Source organism: Dasypus novemcinctus, chromosome 1 (assembly GCF_030445035.2).
Source record: "Dasypus novemcinctus isolate mDasNov1 chromosome 1, mDasNov1.1.hap2, whole genome shotgun sequence".
In the NCBI taxonomy this organism is placed as follows: domain Eukaryota; kingdom Metazoa; phylum Chordata; class Mammalia; order Cingulata; family Dasypodidae; genus Dasypus; species Dasypus novemcinctus.
The window spans coordinates 162,244,094-162,257,676 of record NC_080673.1 but is presented as its reverse complement, the minus strand read 5'-3'; the positions used below and the strand labels follow the sequence as shown (position 1 = coordinate 162,257,676).

The window sequence follows — 13,583 nt, the reverse complement described above, 5'->3', positions numbered from 1 at the left end:
AAGAAACCCTCTCAGGAAAATTCCTTTTGAGGTAAGGACATGTCTAAATTATTGGCAAACAATGATCAATATTTTGCTCAAGTCATATTCTACTGCATAATTCATGGGGGATTGAAGTGGTGCATTGTGTAATTAAAGTTTACTTGGCTGCACTCCTAAATGAGTAATTCACAGAACAGTATTTAATATCTAAAACAGCCATTCTTCTACAAGAAAGAAGTCTGGTGGTAAAGCAAGGAAGCATTTATCTTTGCATACCTTACAAGTGACAACTTGCTAGTGATATCTAAATTTCCAATTATCTAGAGGCTGTGACTTGTGTTTTAACCTTGCTCTGCTTGTGGAAGCTGAGAAAGATTGGTTCCTCAGTTTTAAAAGGGTCACGAAATAGAAAGAGAAAGAACTAAACAGAAATTACTGAAGTCTAAAGTTGGGGTCTATCGAAACATAAACAAACATCTGCAATCTCCTGTAGTATCAGACAAAGCTTCAGAGAAAGATGCTGCAACAGAAACAAACAACAAAAAAGCCCACCTTGTCACACTGTAATTTTCAACTACCGATTTGCTACTTGAGCTTTATACTACTATTCCCAGAAAAAAATTGCCCCTAAGCATTAATAAATTTAATAAATGCCTTAGAGCATTCTTCAATAAAGGGGATGCACAGAATTAGTGATTTGATGTAATTTATGACACTTTTGCCTTTTATTTCAAATAATGTCTTTCGGTTTATAATTCTATGATCATCAGCAAGGTATTTTCTGTTGATGTCTATTCTACTGCTATAAAGTCACCAAAAAAAGAAAAAAAGAAAGAAAGAAAAGAAGAAAAGAAAGAGAAAAATCTTGCAATGCTATCATCTGTGCAATGCATTTAATTCATTTTTGCATATTAGCACAAATCCACAGGTCTAAGGCTTGAAAGAAATTGTCAAGTCTAATGAAAATCAGAAAGCCATCAAGTAAGATTTAGAATGAAAACAGAAATGCTTGACATTTGAACTGATAATAAATCACTGCTCTGAGTAATTTATCATTTACTTGGTGGGGAAGACTAAGACAAGTTTGTTGGAAGATTTCAACATTTGTTTTAGAGTTATTTTCAGTGTAGCTTCTCACATCTCCTGTGGTTGCCAGTGGGGAGCCTTGAATGAAAAACTCATATATTTGCAATTCCCATATTTGCAATTCCTTTGGGAAATTCTCTCCATTAATACTTTTTCTAAAATGAAAAAATTTTCAGAAAAGTTATGACTTTATACTGAACATGTATTACAATTAAAAATTATATCACCTAAATATACCACCTAAATATAATTACGAACATATAGATGAAATAATTCCAATCTTTTCATGTGCATATATGTTATATATATGAATTATCTTTTACAAAAATAGAATTCTATTCTATGTACTCTTTTAAAACATGCTGTTTAAATTTAGAATATTATAATGTTTGTGTCATATATGTTTGCAATCATTTTAATAGTTGCATAGTGAAATAGCTTTAAAAAACTATCCCCAAGATTGTTTCATTTACAATCAAATTAAAACCATTAATAAAGCTTGTAAAGTGTTTCCTAGTGGCAGGTGTTATTTTTAAACAATCTACATAAAATGCATTCTCCTATTGTGATCTTCAAAATAATACCAGGGAGTATGTACTAATATTAATCCCATTGTAGACACAAGCAAATCAACCCACAGAAAAGTGAAGTCATTTAAGTTCAAGCCATAAACAATGGGTATGTGTTTTGTTGTTGTTGTTGTTGTTGTTGTTTTTGGTGTGTTTTTTTTTTTTTTGAGGAAGTACCAGGGATTGAACTCTGGACATGGGAAGCAGGCATTCAAACACAGAGCTACAACCACTCCCATATGGTTTTTTAGTCATTACTAGAGCATTTTTATTATTTCAATAATAATGATAGACAAAAAACGACAAGAAAACAAGAAAATTCCTTACCTCTCAATCTCTCTGTTTCCCCTGCTGTATGTACATAGTTGCTATTTCTGGCTATTCTTACACAATTATTTATTTGTTTATTAAGCAGTTTTATTGAGGTATATTCACATACCACATGATCTATGCAAAGGGTATAATCAATGGCTTTTAGTATCATCACAATGTTGTACATTCATCACCTCAAAAATTTTAGAACAATTTCATTACTCCAAAGCTAAAGACACCACACCCCTTAGAATTCCTTCCTCAGCCCTATATAACCAATTATCGAATTTCATCTTTATAAATTGAATATATTTTCATTTTATGTAAATGGAATCATACAATACATAGTACACTGTCTCCTTCACTTAGTCTTACATATGCACTTTTACTCATATTCATATTTCACATAATATATTTATATTTCACATAATATATTTACTTCATAATAGGGCAATCATACAGTATTTTCCTTTTACGTCTGGTTCACTCAACATAATGTCCTCCAGGCTCATCCACGTTGTTAAATGTTTCATGACTTCATTTCTTCTTAATGCTGCATAATATTCTATCATGTGTATAGTCTACAAATTTGTTTATTAATTCATCAGTTGAAGGACACCTGGTTGTTTCCAACTTTCGGCTATTGTGAATACGTTGCTATGAACATCAGTGTGCAGACATCTATTCCTATCACTGCTCTCAGTTTTTCTGCGTATATACCTGATAATAATATTGTGGGGTCCCATTGCAAGTCTAAACTCAAACTCCTTAGGAACTATCAAACAATCCTCCACAGTACCTGTACCATTCTACTTTCCCACCAACAGTGAATAAGCATTCCTATCTATCCATATCCTCTCCAACATTTAACTGTTGTGGCATTTTAATAGAGGCCAGTCTAATAGGTGTGAAATGATATCTCATTGAAGTTTTGATTTTGATTTCCTTAATGGCTAGTAATGTTGAACATTTTTTTTCACCTGTTTCTTGACCATTTGTATTTCTTCTTTGGACAGTTGTCTTTGTTTTTTGCCCATTTTTTTATTGGACTGTTTATCTCTTTATTGTAGAGTTTTGTGATCTGTTGTACATCATGTATATTAAACTCATCAGATATATGATTGTCAAATATTTTCTCCCATTTTGTCGCTGCCTTTTCACACTTTGAAAAAGTCCTTTGAGTTGCGCAAATGAAATGTTAACTTTCGAGACAGTCCCATTAACCTATTTTTCATTTTGTTGCTTTTATGTTCTGGGTGTAAGATTTAAGAAAATACCACCTACCACAAGATGCTGAGATGTTTTTCTGTATTTTGTTCCAGGAGTTTTATGGTTGTTGTTTTTATATTTAGCTCCTTGATGAATTTTGAGTTAATTTTTGTATAAGGTGTGAGATAGGGGTCCTCTTTCTTTTGGATAGGGCTATCCGGTTTTCCCAGCATCATTTGTTGAATAGACTGTCCTAGCCCACTTGGGTGGGCTTAACAGCCTTGTCAATAATCACTTGACTGTAAATGTGAGTCCTCAGTTCAGTTCTATTGGTCAGTCTGTCTGTCTTTATTCCAGTATCATACTGTTTTTACCACTGTAGCTAGGTAATACATTTTAAAGTCAGGAAGTGAGAGTCCTCCAACTTCTTGTTTTTGTTTTTTGTTTTTGTTTTTTGGTTTTTGTTTTTGTTTTTTGGTTTTTTGGTTTTTAGATCTTTTTGGCTCTTTGGGTTACCTCACCATCCCAAATAAATTTAATTATTGGTTTTTCAATTTCTGCAAAAAAAACTTTTGGGAATTTTATTGAGATTGCATTGAATCTGTAAGTCAGTTTGGGGAAATTGACATCGTTTTTTTTTTTTCTTTTTTTTTTTTTTTAATGTTACATTAAAAAAATATGAGGTCTCCATATACCCCCCACCCCCTCACCCCACTCCTCCCACATCAACCACCTCTTCCATCATCATGGAATATTCATTGTATTTGGTGAATACATTTTGGAGCACTGCTGCACCACATGGACAGTGGTTTACATTGTAGTTTACACCCTACCCCAGTTCACCCAGTGTGCCATGGCAGGACATACAATGTCTAGGATCTGTCCCTACAGTACCACTCAGGACAACTCCAAGTCCTGAAAATGCCCCCACATCATATCTCTTCTTCCCTCTGTCTACCTTCAGCAGCTACCGTGGTCACTTTCTCATCAATGCTACAATTTCTTCCATTACTTATCACAAAAGTTCCATAGTAGAATATCAGTAAGTCCGCTCTAATCCATACTCTATTCCTCTATCCTATGGACCCTGGAATGGCTATGTCCATTCCCCCTCTATATCAAAAGGGGGCTTAGATTCCACATGGATGATCGATGCAATTCTCCTGCTTGTAGCTGTAGGCACTCATGGCTCCCTGATGTGGTGGTTGACTTTCTTCGCCTCCCTGCTAGATGGCCGGGGTAAGTCCAATAAACCACAGGGTAGGAGTTGCAAGTCTGCTGAGGCTCAGGACCTGGCTGTCTTATGTACAGTCCAGAGATTCAGGTGTCCTGAGTATACACCAACCCAAACACCAACCACAGGTCTGGTAAAAGTAACAGAAGAGGCATGTGTAGAAAGGTCATATCTGAGTCCATCTCCATCACACTCAGGAACACAATCTCCAAAGTAGGGCTAACTGACAGGGCACTGAACTCCAGTCATCTGCCATGACCATAGAACATGTGGGTCTCTGTAGCCCTCAGGAGAACCAGTACCTGAGCTTCTATTTACTTCGGCTGTCTCTGGTACCCTGCTGAGGCATGAATAACCATGACTCCTCTGATGACCACCCAACTCTCCTTGGAGACTCATAGCCATATAAACTCATTTGTCCTTTCCATTTAACCTTTCTATCTGAAGTCAAAAAGCAGTTTTTAACACCTGATATTACATGTAGGCTGAGATATTTTGCTGATCTGAGTTGACCCTTTCATTCAAGGTCCCCCTCTAGTTACATCATCAGCTGGTGCTTGGTAGTAATTACTTGGTGCCAGGGAGGCTCATCCCCAGGAGTCATGTCCCATGCTGGGGGGAAAGTAATGCAGTTACATGCTAAGTTTGACTTAGAGAGTGGCCACATTTGAGCAACATGGAGGCTCTCAGGAGGTTGCTCTTGGGCACCCTGCAGCTCTAGGCCTAGTTCATATTTCAGGCACAAAGCCTCATAATCATAGCCATCAGTATCAAGGGCTCATTGTTGGACCATCCATCTTTATGGTCTTTGACATTGCACTTGGGGGATTGTTGCTGTTTCATTGGGGAATGTGATAGAGTTCCCCTGGCTAGGAACTCAGCACTTCTCCCTCAGTTATCATTTTTAACTGAAACCACTATGAAAATATCCAAACATTTTTATATACCCTGTATACATGCCCTGGAGAACTCCCTCCCAACCATGTGCCCCCTATCAATAACACCCCACACCAGTGTTCCTCCACTGCCATAGTTGAACCTCTCTATAGTCAAAAACTCCTTTAAAATGAAGCCTAGTATATTTCCAAGTTCCTTTAATAGTAAAATGGAATATAGTGATGGGTTTAAAGATTAGATAAAGAATACATACTAATTAGGAAAATTCAGTAAAGTAAAAATAAATTGGAGTATCAAAAAATGAAAAAATGAAAAAGCTTTGTTTTTGACGTTTGCTTTTCATCACTACTTAAGTGTTGCCCTGTACATACAGTAGCAAGGCAATTTCTTCCATTTCTTCCTCAGAGTCTACATCCTTCCTTTTTTTTCCCTAATTATTAAGTTTGTCTTCACATAAGTTTTAGATCACAGTAATTCACATATACAATATATAGTACTCCCACATATCCAACATCAAACCCTTTGTCCCTTCCCAAGTAATGATCTTTTTATATGTTCATATAATATTTGCTGCAGCTGATATACAGATATTGAAATAATAGCTTTCAAACATGGTTCCATTTGGGCTTGCATTATGGTTTATATTTTAGACTGTACAATTTTCTAAATTTTTAGTTATCTTATGTTTTACATTGTGGTTTACATTTTAGCCTACAGACTTTTATACATTTTTGGTGTAATTTAACATGTCCTATATCCATCATTGCATGATCTTGTGGAACACTTCCATTGCCCCACAGTTACACTGATTCTGTCTATTCAATACCTCTTTCCTCCTTCCCTCAGTGCCCATTGTGACAATCTTCATTACTTGAAGGACCATATTCAGAGATACTTGCAACAATGTTAAGGGCTTGACATACTCAACTGCCCTAATCCATTGGGAGCTACTAATTCTCTTGAGAGATACAAGTCCCTCTGTTTGAGAACATCAGTCCTCCCCAGGATGTGGGTATACCTTCACTCTCATTGTATGGGTCTCTACCCAATGATATAACCCACTATGACAAAATGAGCACTCACACACTCCCTAGAAGTTTGCACTGTGTCAGATGCTCCCCCCTAAGCATCTTAAACAGGTAACCATCCTTATTACATTTTCCAAAGAATTTTCTCTACATTATAATTTCAACCACATACCTGACAATCTCCTATGTTCAAATGTTTCCCCCACTCTCCCCCCAGTTTCTTGGGGCCTCCCTAGCCTCCCTCAAGCCCACAAATCCCCACACAAAGGCATCCCTATGCCCCCATTTTATCCCTTCTCTATACAAATACTTACCTCCAGTTTATCATAGATTTCATCCATGTAGGTGTCAACTCTCAACCTTCCTCTATCCCCCAACTTCCTTTAAGCCTATCATCCAGTCTCTAGCTCTCTGAGATGGCTTGATTTACTTATTTAATATTGGAGAAGTCATGTAGTATTTGTCCTTTAATGCCTGGGTTGCTTCACTCAGCATACAGTTCTCAAGATTCACACATGTTATCACATGTGTTTGTACTGTATTCGTTCTTATAGCTAAGTAGTACTGCATTGTATGTATATGCCACATTTTATTTATCCATTCATCTGTTGATGGGCATTTTTGGCAATAGTGAATAGTGCTGCTATGAACATTGGTGTGCATATATTGGTTTGTGTCTTTATTTTCAGTTCTACTGGGTATATATCCAGCAGTGGAATTGCTGGGTCATATGGCAAATTTATAGCTAGTTTTCTGAGAAACTACCAAACTGTCCTCCAGAATGGTTGGATCCTTCTGCATTCCCACCAGCAGTGAATGAGTGTTCCCATTCCTCCACATCCTCTTCAGCACTTGTAGTCTTCTGATTTTTAGATAGCTGCCAGTCTTATGGGAGTAAGATGGTATCTCATTGTTGTGCATTTTGCATTGTCATTCAGGTCCCTAAGTCCCTGTTGGATTTTTTCTATCATTTTATCAATCAGTTGTACTATCTGTTTGATTTCAGATGTACTGTCTTCCACATCACTAATTCTTTCCTTTGCCTCTTTGAGTCTGCTGTTATTTGCTGAGGGTGTTTTTTTTTTAAGATTTATTTATTTCTCTCCCCTCCCCCACCCCCACTCTGGTTGTCTGTTCTCTCTATTTGCTGTGTCTTCTTAAAAATTTAAAAAATTAAAAAATTCACTTCACAAATCTGCATGGCATCCTTGCGCAGAGGCCATGCTAATCTTCTCTGTCCCAACATTAGTATAAGTGCTGCCGAAGCGAGCACGAGAATGTATTTTTGATTCCTTGAATTGTGCTGTTCATCACCATCATATCCATTATCTTTTTGGTCATGATTGCAATTTCTTCTGTATTCTCTCCAAGTGTTTTCTTCATATTCTTAATCTCTTCCTTCACTTCAACAAATTGATCTCTAATTATGTTTTGAGAGCTTTAATTACTTGTTCAATGCTCTGCTTATCTTCCTGGTTTTTAGTTTGTTCATTGGATTGGAGCATGTTTCCCTGATTATTGGTTTAGTTTGTAGTTTTTGTTGCTGTCTGGTCATCATTTTATCTTGACAGGTTTAATCAGTTGCTTAGTTTCTTTGTGTAGTTTGAGGTTTGATTAGTTGTTTTTGCATGTGTGGTAAGTCTTCTCTTTGTCACTTTCCTCTTCTTATTCTATTTCCTTGTTCTTGGCTAAGTTCACCTGAAGGAAAATATTAAGGCCAGAAAAGAAAAGAAGTAAGAAAAGAAAAGGAATAATAGTAGTATTGATAGTAAATATTAACAGAGGAACCATCTGAGATCTAGGAGAATGGATACTAGACTCATGTAAGCTATGTAGGGTTATAACAATAAGAAAAGTAGAGTATGTATAATGAGACAGTAAACTGAATATAGGGAGGAATATACTGTGAATTAAAAGGCCAGTGTGTTCAGGAGAGAGGGAAAGAGAAAAGAAAGGACAATAATATAGAGTGAATATTAAACAGAAAACACAACAAAGGTATTAGAAATAAAAAGTCAGAAAAACAGGGGGCCAAACAAAGAAAGGTGTACTGTAAGAGAAAGAATAAATGATGGAGGATAGAAAGATGTAGAGGAAAGGGAATAGTGTTGGTGGCCAAAATCAATCAACACAGAAAAGAGGAAATGGAGGATGAGGAAATATAGCAAATGTTAAGCATTCCCTGAAGCACCTAATATAAAAAAAAAAAGTAAAAAAGAAGAGAAAGAAAATAAATGGACAAAATGGGGAGGGGGGAGCAGGCAAGGAAAAGAAAAAGAGAGAGAGCTAAAAGAAAGAACAAAGGGTCTTGGGGGGATAAAGAGGAAGGAAAAACAAGAACACAAACCAACAAAATACCAGACAAAGTTTCAAGCAAGGAATCCTCTTTCAGTTAAATAGAATGGTTAGGAATATTACATTTCCCCTTTCTCCCTTCTCCCTTCCCTCTGTCCCAGGGCAGAAGGAAAGCTGCCTGAGAGGTCTGGTAGGAGATTCAAGTGCGTCCTTGTTGAACCAGCTCAGCACAGAAAACACTGACTGTTAATTTCCAGAGAGAGAGCACCCACACCTCACCAGGAACCCCAAGTATGCTATTGGAAACTTGGAAAACACCTCCTACAGTCCCTATCCCTTAGGCGGGCTACCAGTGGGCTAGTTGATTTTCTGACTCCACCTCCTCCCAGACCAAATTTCCTATCCCAGGGTGTTTAGGTAAATTGGGCTTTCTCAGCAGATTCATGACTCTTCTTCCCAGGCTTTCCCCAAGCAAGCTGGTATGCTCCTCCAAGTGCAAAAAAGAAAAAAAAAAAAAAAAAGAAAAGGGTGGGGGCAGAAATGTGAACCCACACTCATTTGGCCACTGTGCTGCACCTCCCATTGAATCCCTCCCACTCAAGGAGTCAGTCCAAAACTGGAGGGCTAGGGTAATCCCAGACCTCTGGGAGCACTGGATTCAGGAAAGGGAAGTCTGGGATATTGCAGACTCAGAATATGTAGGTATGTGGAATGTGGGCTACAGCGGCTTAGGGGACAAAGGCCTGGGGACTACACATCTGGGGATCACGGGGCTTGAGAATGCCGCTGCACAACCGACAGTTTTCAGGGAACAGTGAGGCCATCAGCCCTAGAGTGAAGGGTCCTGCCTCCCCACATTTCTGACCTCTGTGCTTGTAACCCACAATTTTACCTTTGGCAAGCACTACTTCTGTCACAGTCTCTCCAAATCAATGTCCATACACCTCTGCCTTGCAAGACCCCGAAACTGCCTGCTCTGGCAAGATTTCAACCCTACTCAGCCACTTCTTTGCAGGAGAGATTGTCAGGTGCACTCACTCAGATGCCATCTTGCCCCGCCTCCTCTTGATATCTTAATATATTGAGTTTTCCAATCCAAGAGCATGGATTGTCCTTTCATTTATTTGAATCTTCTTCAGTTTCTTTTAGCAAATGTTTTATATTTTTCTTACTACAGATCGTTTATGTCCTTGGTTACGTTTATTCCTAAATATTTGATTATTTTACTCACTATAATAAATAATAAACAATGAATAATAAATTGATTTTGTGTATTAATCTTGTATACTGACACTTTGCTGAACTTGTCTATTATTTCTAGTAACTTTGTTGTAGATTTTTCAGGATTCTCTAGATATAGGATCATGCATCAACAAATAGTGAGAGTTTTACTTCTTCCTTTCCTATTCATCTAGTCAATTTGTCTAGCCTAATTGTTCTAGCCACAACTTCTAGCACAATATTGAATAATAATGGTAACAGTGGGCATCCTTTTCTTCTTCCTGATCTCAGTGGTGAAAGTTTGTAGTCTTTCAACATTGAGTACAATGCTAGCTGCAGGTTTTTCATATATGCACTTTAACATATTGAGAAAGCTTCCTCCTATTCCTATTTTTGGAGTGTTTTTATCAAGAAAGGGTGCTGTATTTTGGCAAATGTCTTTTCTGTATCAATTGAGAGGATCACGTGATTTTTCTTTAATTTATCAATGTGGTTTATTATGCTAATTGTTTTTTTTATTTTATTTTTAATAAAACTTTTTAAATTAAAGTTAATAGATCACATAGAATGTACATTAAAAAACATGAGATTCCATATAACCCACACCCCACGACCCCACCCCAATCATTTTTGTAAATTGTATTATTATTTTGAAGATACAGACATCACAAAAAAGGTTACATTATAAAAAACATAAGAGGTTCTCATATATCCCCATCCCCCCACCCCACTCCACCCACACCAACTACCTCCCCCATCATTGTGGCACACTCATCGCACTCGGTGAACACATTTTGGAGCACTGCTGCACCACGTGGGTAATAGTTTACTCTGTAGTTCACATTCTCCCCTAGTACATTCAGTGGGTTATGGCAGGATATATAATGTCCAGCATCTGACCCTGCAATATCACTTAGGACAACTCCAAAGTCCCAAAAATGCCCCCTCGTTACATCTCTTCTTCCCACTCCCTGCCTTCAGTAACTACTGTGGCCACTTTCTCCCCATCAATTCTACAATTTCTTCTATTGGTAGTCACAAAAGTTTTATAGTAGAATATCAGTAAGTCCACTGTAATCCATATTTTATTCCTCCATTCTGTGGGCCCTGGAATGGTGATGCATACGTGAGATAAAGCCCACTTGATCACGGTGTATTATTCTTTTAATGTGCTTTGGATTTGGTTTGCAAGTATTTTGTTGAGGATTTTTTCATCTACATTCATTAGGGATATGAATATATCATTAGGGATATTGGCCTGTAATTTTCTCTTGCTATCTCTTCTTTGACCAACTGATTATTTAAGAGTATGTTCTTTAATCTTTATATTTTTGAGTTTTTCCTTTTTCCATCATGATTGATTTCTAGCTACATTCTGTTATGATTAGAGAATGTGTTTTTGTAAAATTACAATCTTTTTAAATTTATCAAGACTTGTCTTGTGACCCAACCAATGGTTTATCCATGTGTACTTTATTAGAAAGTATATCCTATTGTTTTGGGGTACAATGTTCTAGAGATGTCTGTTAGGTCATGCTCATTTATCATATTATTCAAGTGCTCTGTTTTTTATTTATCTTTTGTACAGTTGTTCTACCCAATACTGAAAGTAGTGTATTGAACTCTCCAACTATTGTGGAGTCATCTATTTCTCCCTTCAGTTTTGCCACTGCTTGCCTCATGTATCTTGAGACACCGAGGTTAGGCACATAAATAAGTAGTGTACTTATTTCTTCTTGGTGAATTATCCCTTTCATGAATATATAATGACCTTCTTCATCCCTTACAACAGTTTTCATTTGAAATCTATCTTGTCCAATATTAGTATTACTACTCCAGTTCTTTGTTTGGTTACTATTTGCTTGGAACATCTTTTGCCAACGTTTCACTTTTAACTTGCTTATGTTTTACATCAGAAGTGAGTCTTTGTAGACAACATATAGATGGCTCATATTTTTCAATCCATTATATCAGTCTATGTCTTTTGATTGGGAAGTTCAAACTATTAATATACAATGTTATTATGATAAAGGCATTACTTACTTCATCCAATTTGCCCTTCAGCTCTTTGTTGTCATATCTTTCTATTATGTCATTTTATCCTTTATCTTACCCTTCCTAATAATCTCCATTTTTAAATTCTTCTCCATATCTCTCACTCTTCCAGGTCTCCCTTTAGTATCTTTTGTAATTTTGGTCTTTTGGTAATCTATTCTATTAGTTTTTTTCTGTGAAGACTTTGAAGTCCACCTCATTTTTGAAGGAAAGTTTTGTCAGATACAGAATTCTTGGATGGCATTTTTTCTCTTTCAGTACCTTAAATAGTTCATTCCACTTTCTACTTGCCTCCATGGTTTCTGATGACAGGTCAGCACTTACTCTTACAGAGTTTCCCTTGTATGTGATGCTTTGCTTTTCTCTTGCTGCTTTCAGAGGCCTCTCTATATCTGATATTTGACATTCTGAATAGTGGGTGGCTCAGGGTCGATCTATTTGGTTTTATTCTGTTCAGGCTGTGTTGTACTTCTTGGATATTGATATTTATGTCTTTCATAAGGGTTGGAAAGTTTTTGGTCATTATTTTCTCAAATATTCTTTCTGTCCCTTTTCCATTCTTTTCTCCTTTTGGGACACCAATAATGCAAATGTTTGTACACTTTGCATTGTTGCTCAATTCCCTGAGACTCTGTTCTGTTTTTTCCATTCTCTTCTCTTTCTCTTCTCCTGTTTATTTCAGTTCAGATGTTTTGTCTTCAAAATTACTGATTTTTCTTCAAGCAGTTCAAATCCTCTTATGTGTGTCTAAATTATTTTTAATCTCATTCATCATATCTTTCATTCCCATAAGTTATGCTACTTTTCTTTTCAGACTTTCAAATTGTTCTTTATGCTCACCCAGTGTCTTCTTAATGTCCTTTATCTCTTTAGTCATATTTTCTTTCATTTCTTTAAATTTATTATGGAGAGTTGTGTGATTATCACTGATTGTCTTAAATTCTGTATCTCTTCATGATATTTGGTTATTACTTTGGCTGGGTCATCCCTTCCTATGTTGCAGTACAGTCTGTAATTTTTTGCTGATATCGAAGCATGTGAATATTTTGGCAAATTTACTCTGATGGTCAATTTCTCTCTCTTGCCTATTGTTATTACTTTTTACAGCTCTTCTTTGATATTTGCTTCAACTTACTCTAAGTCTTTAAAATTGCCCAGCTTAAGTTATCAGAATTGTGCCAGGGACTCACTAATTGGATGCAGATTTTCTCCCAGAAGTTAGGAAACAGAGAGACCCAAGTGCAGGTTTTGAACATGCAATTTCCATACCAGCCTGCACATGGCACTCATTTGTACACCTTCCCATAGAGGTGTATCTCTATTGATTCTCCTTTGTTTTAGTCTGGCCAGAGCCAAGATTCAAAGCGGGTTCCACTGGCCAAATTCAGTGAAGAAATTCCCCCTAAATCCCCCTCCCTTTTCCCTTGTAAAAGCTGACAGGGAAGAAGATATTTGCTCCCCTCTCAGTGAGCTGCAATGAGGTAGGGGTGTTACCCCAGCTTAATATCTTGGGGATAGGGGAAGGGAGCCCTTTCCCGTGGCTGGGAGGTTTAGTAACTCACAGTTTACTGTTTCAGTTTCTTCATGGCTCTGATCTTCACTCTTCTGGGAGTTGTGAAGCACTCTCCTTGTCAGGTGACCTCCAAAGCAGGCCCCTCAGGCAGCTTTTGGGACTTTTTCCATTGTTTTTTGGGG

General features: G+C 37.1%; 1 non-coding gene across 1 annotated transcript; it reads right to left on the bottom strand.

Moving 5' to 3' along the window:
* Positions 1–7,488: 7,488 nt before the first annotated feature.
* LOC111761349 (U6 spliceosomal RNA) lies at positions 7,489–7,590 on the bottom strand. Its single transcript, XR_002794744.1, has one exon. It is a non-coding gene; the product is annotated as a U6 spliceosomal RNA (small nuclear RNA).
* Positions 7,591–13,583: the final 5,993 nt, after the last annotated feature.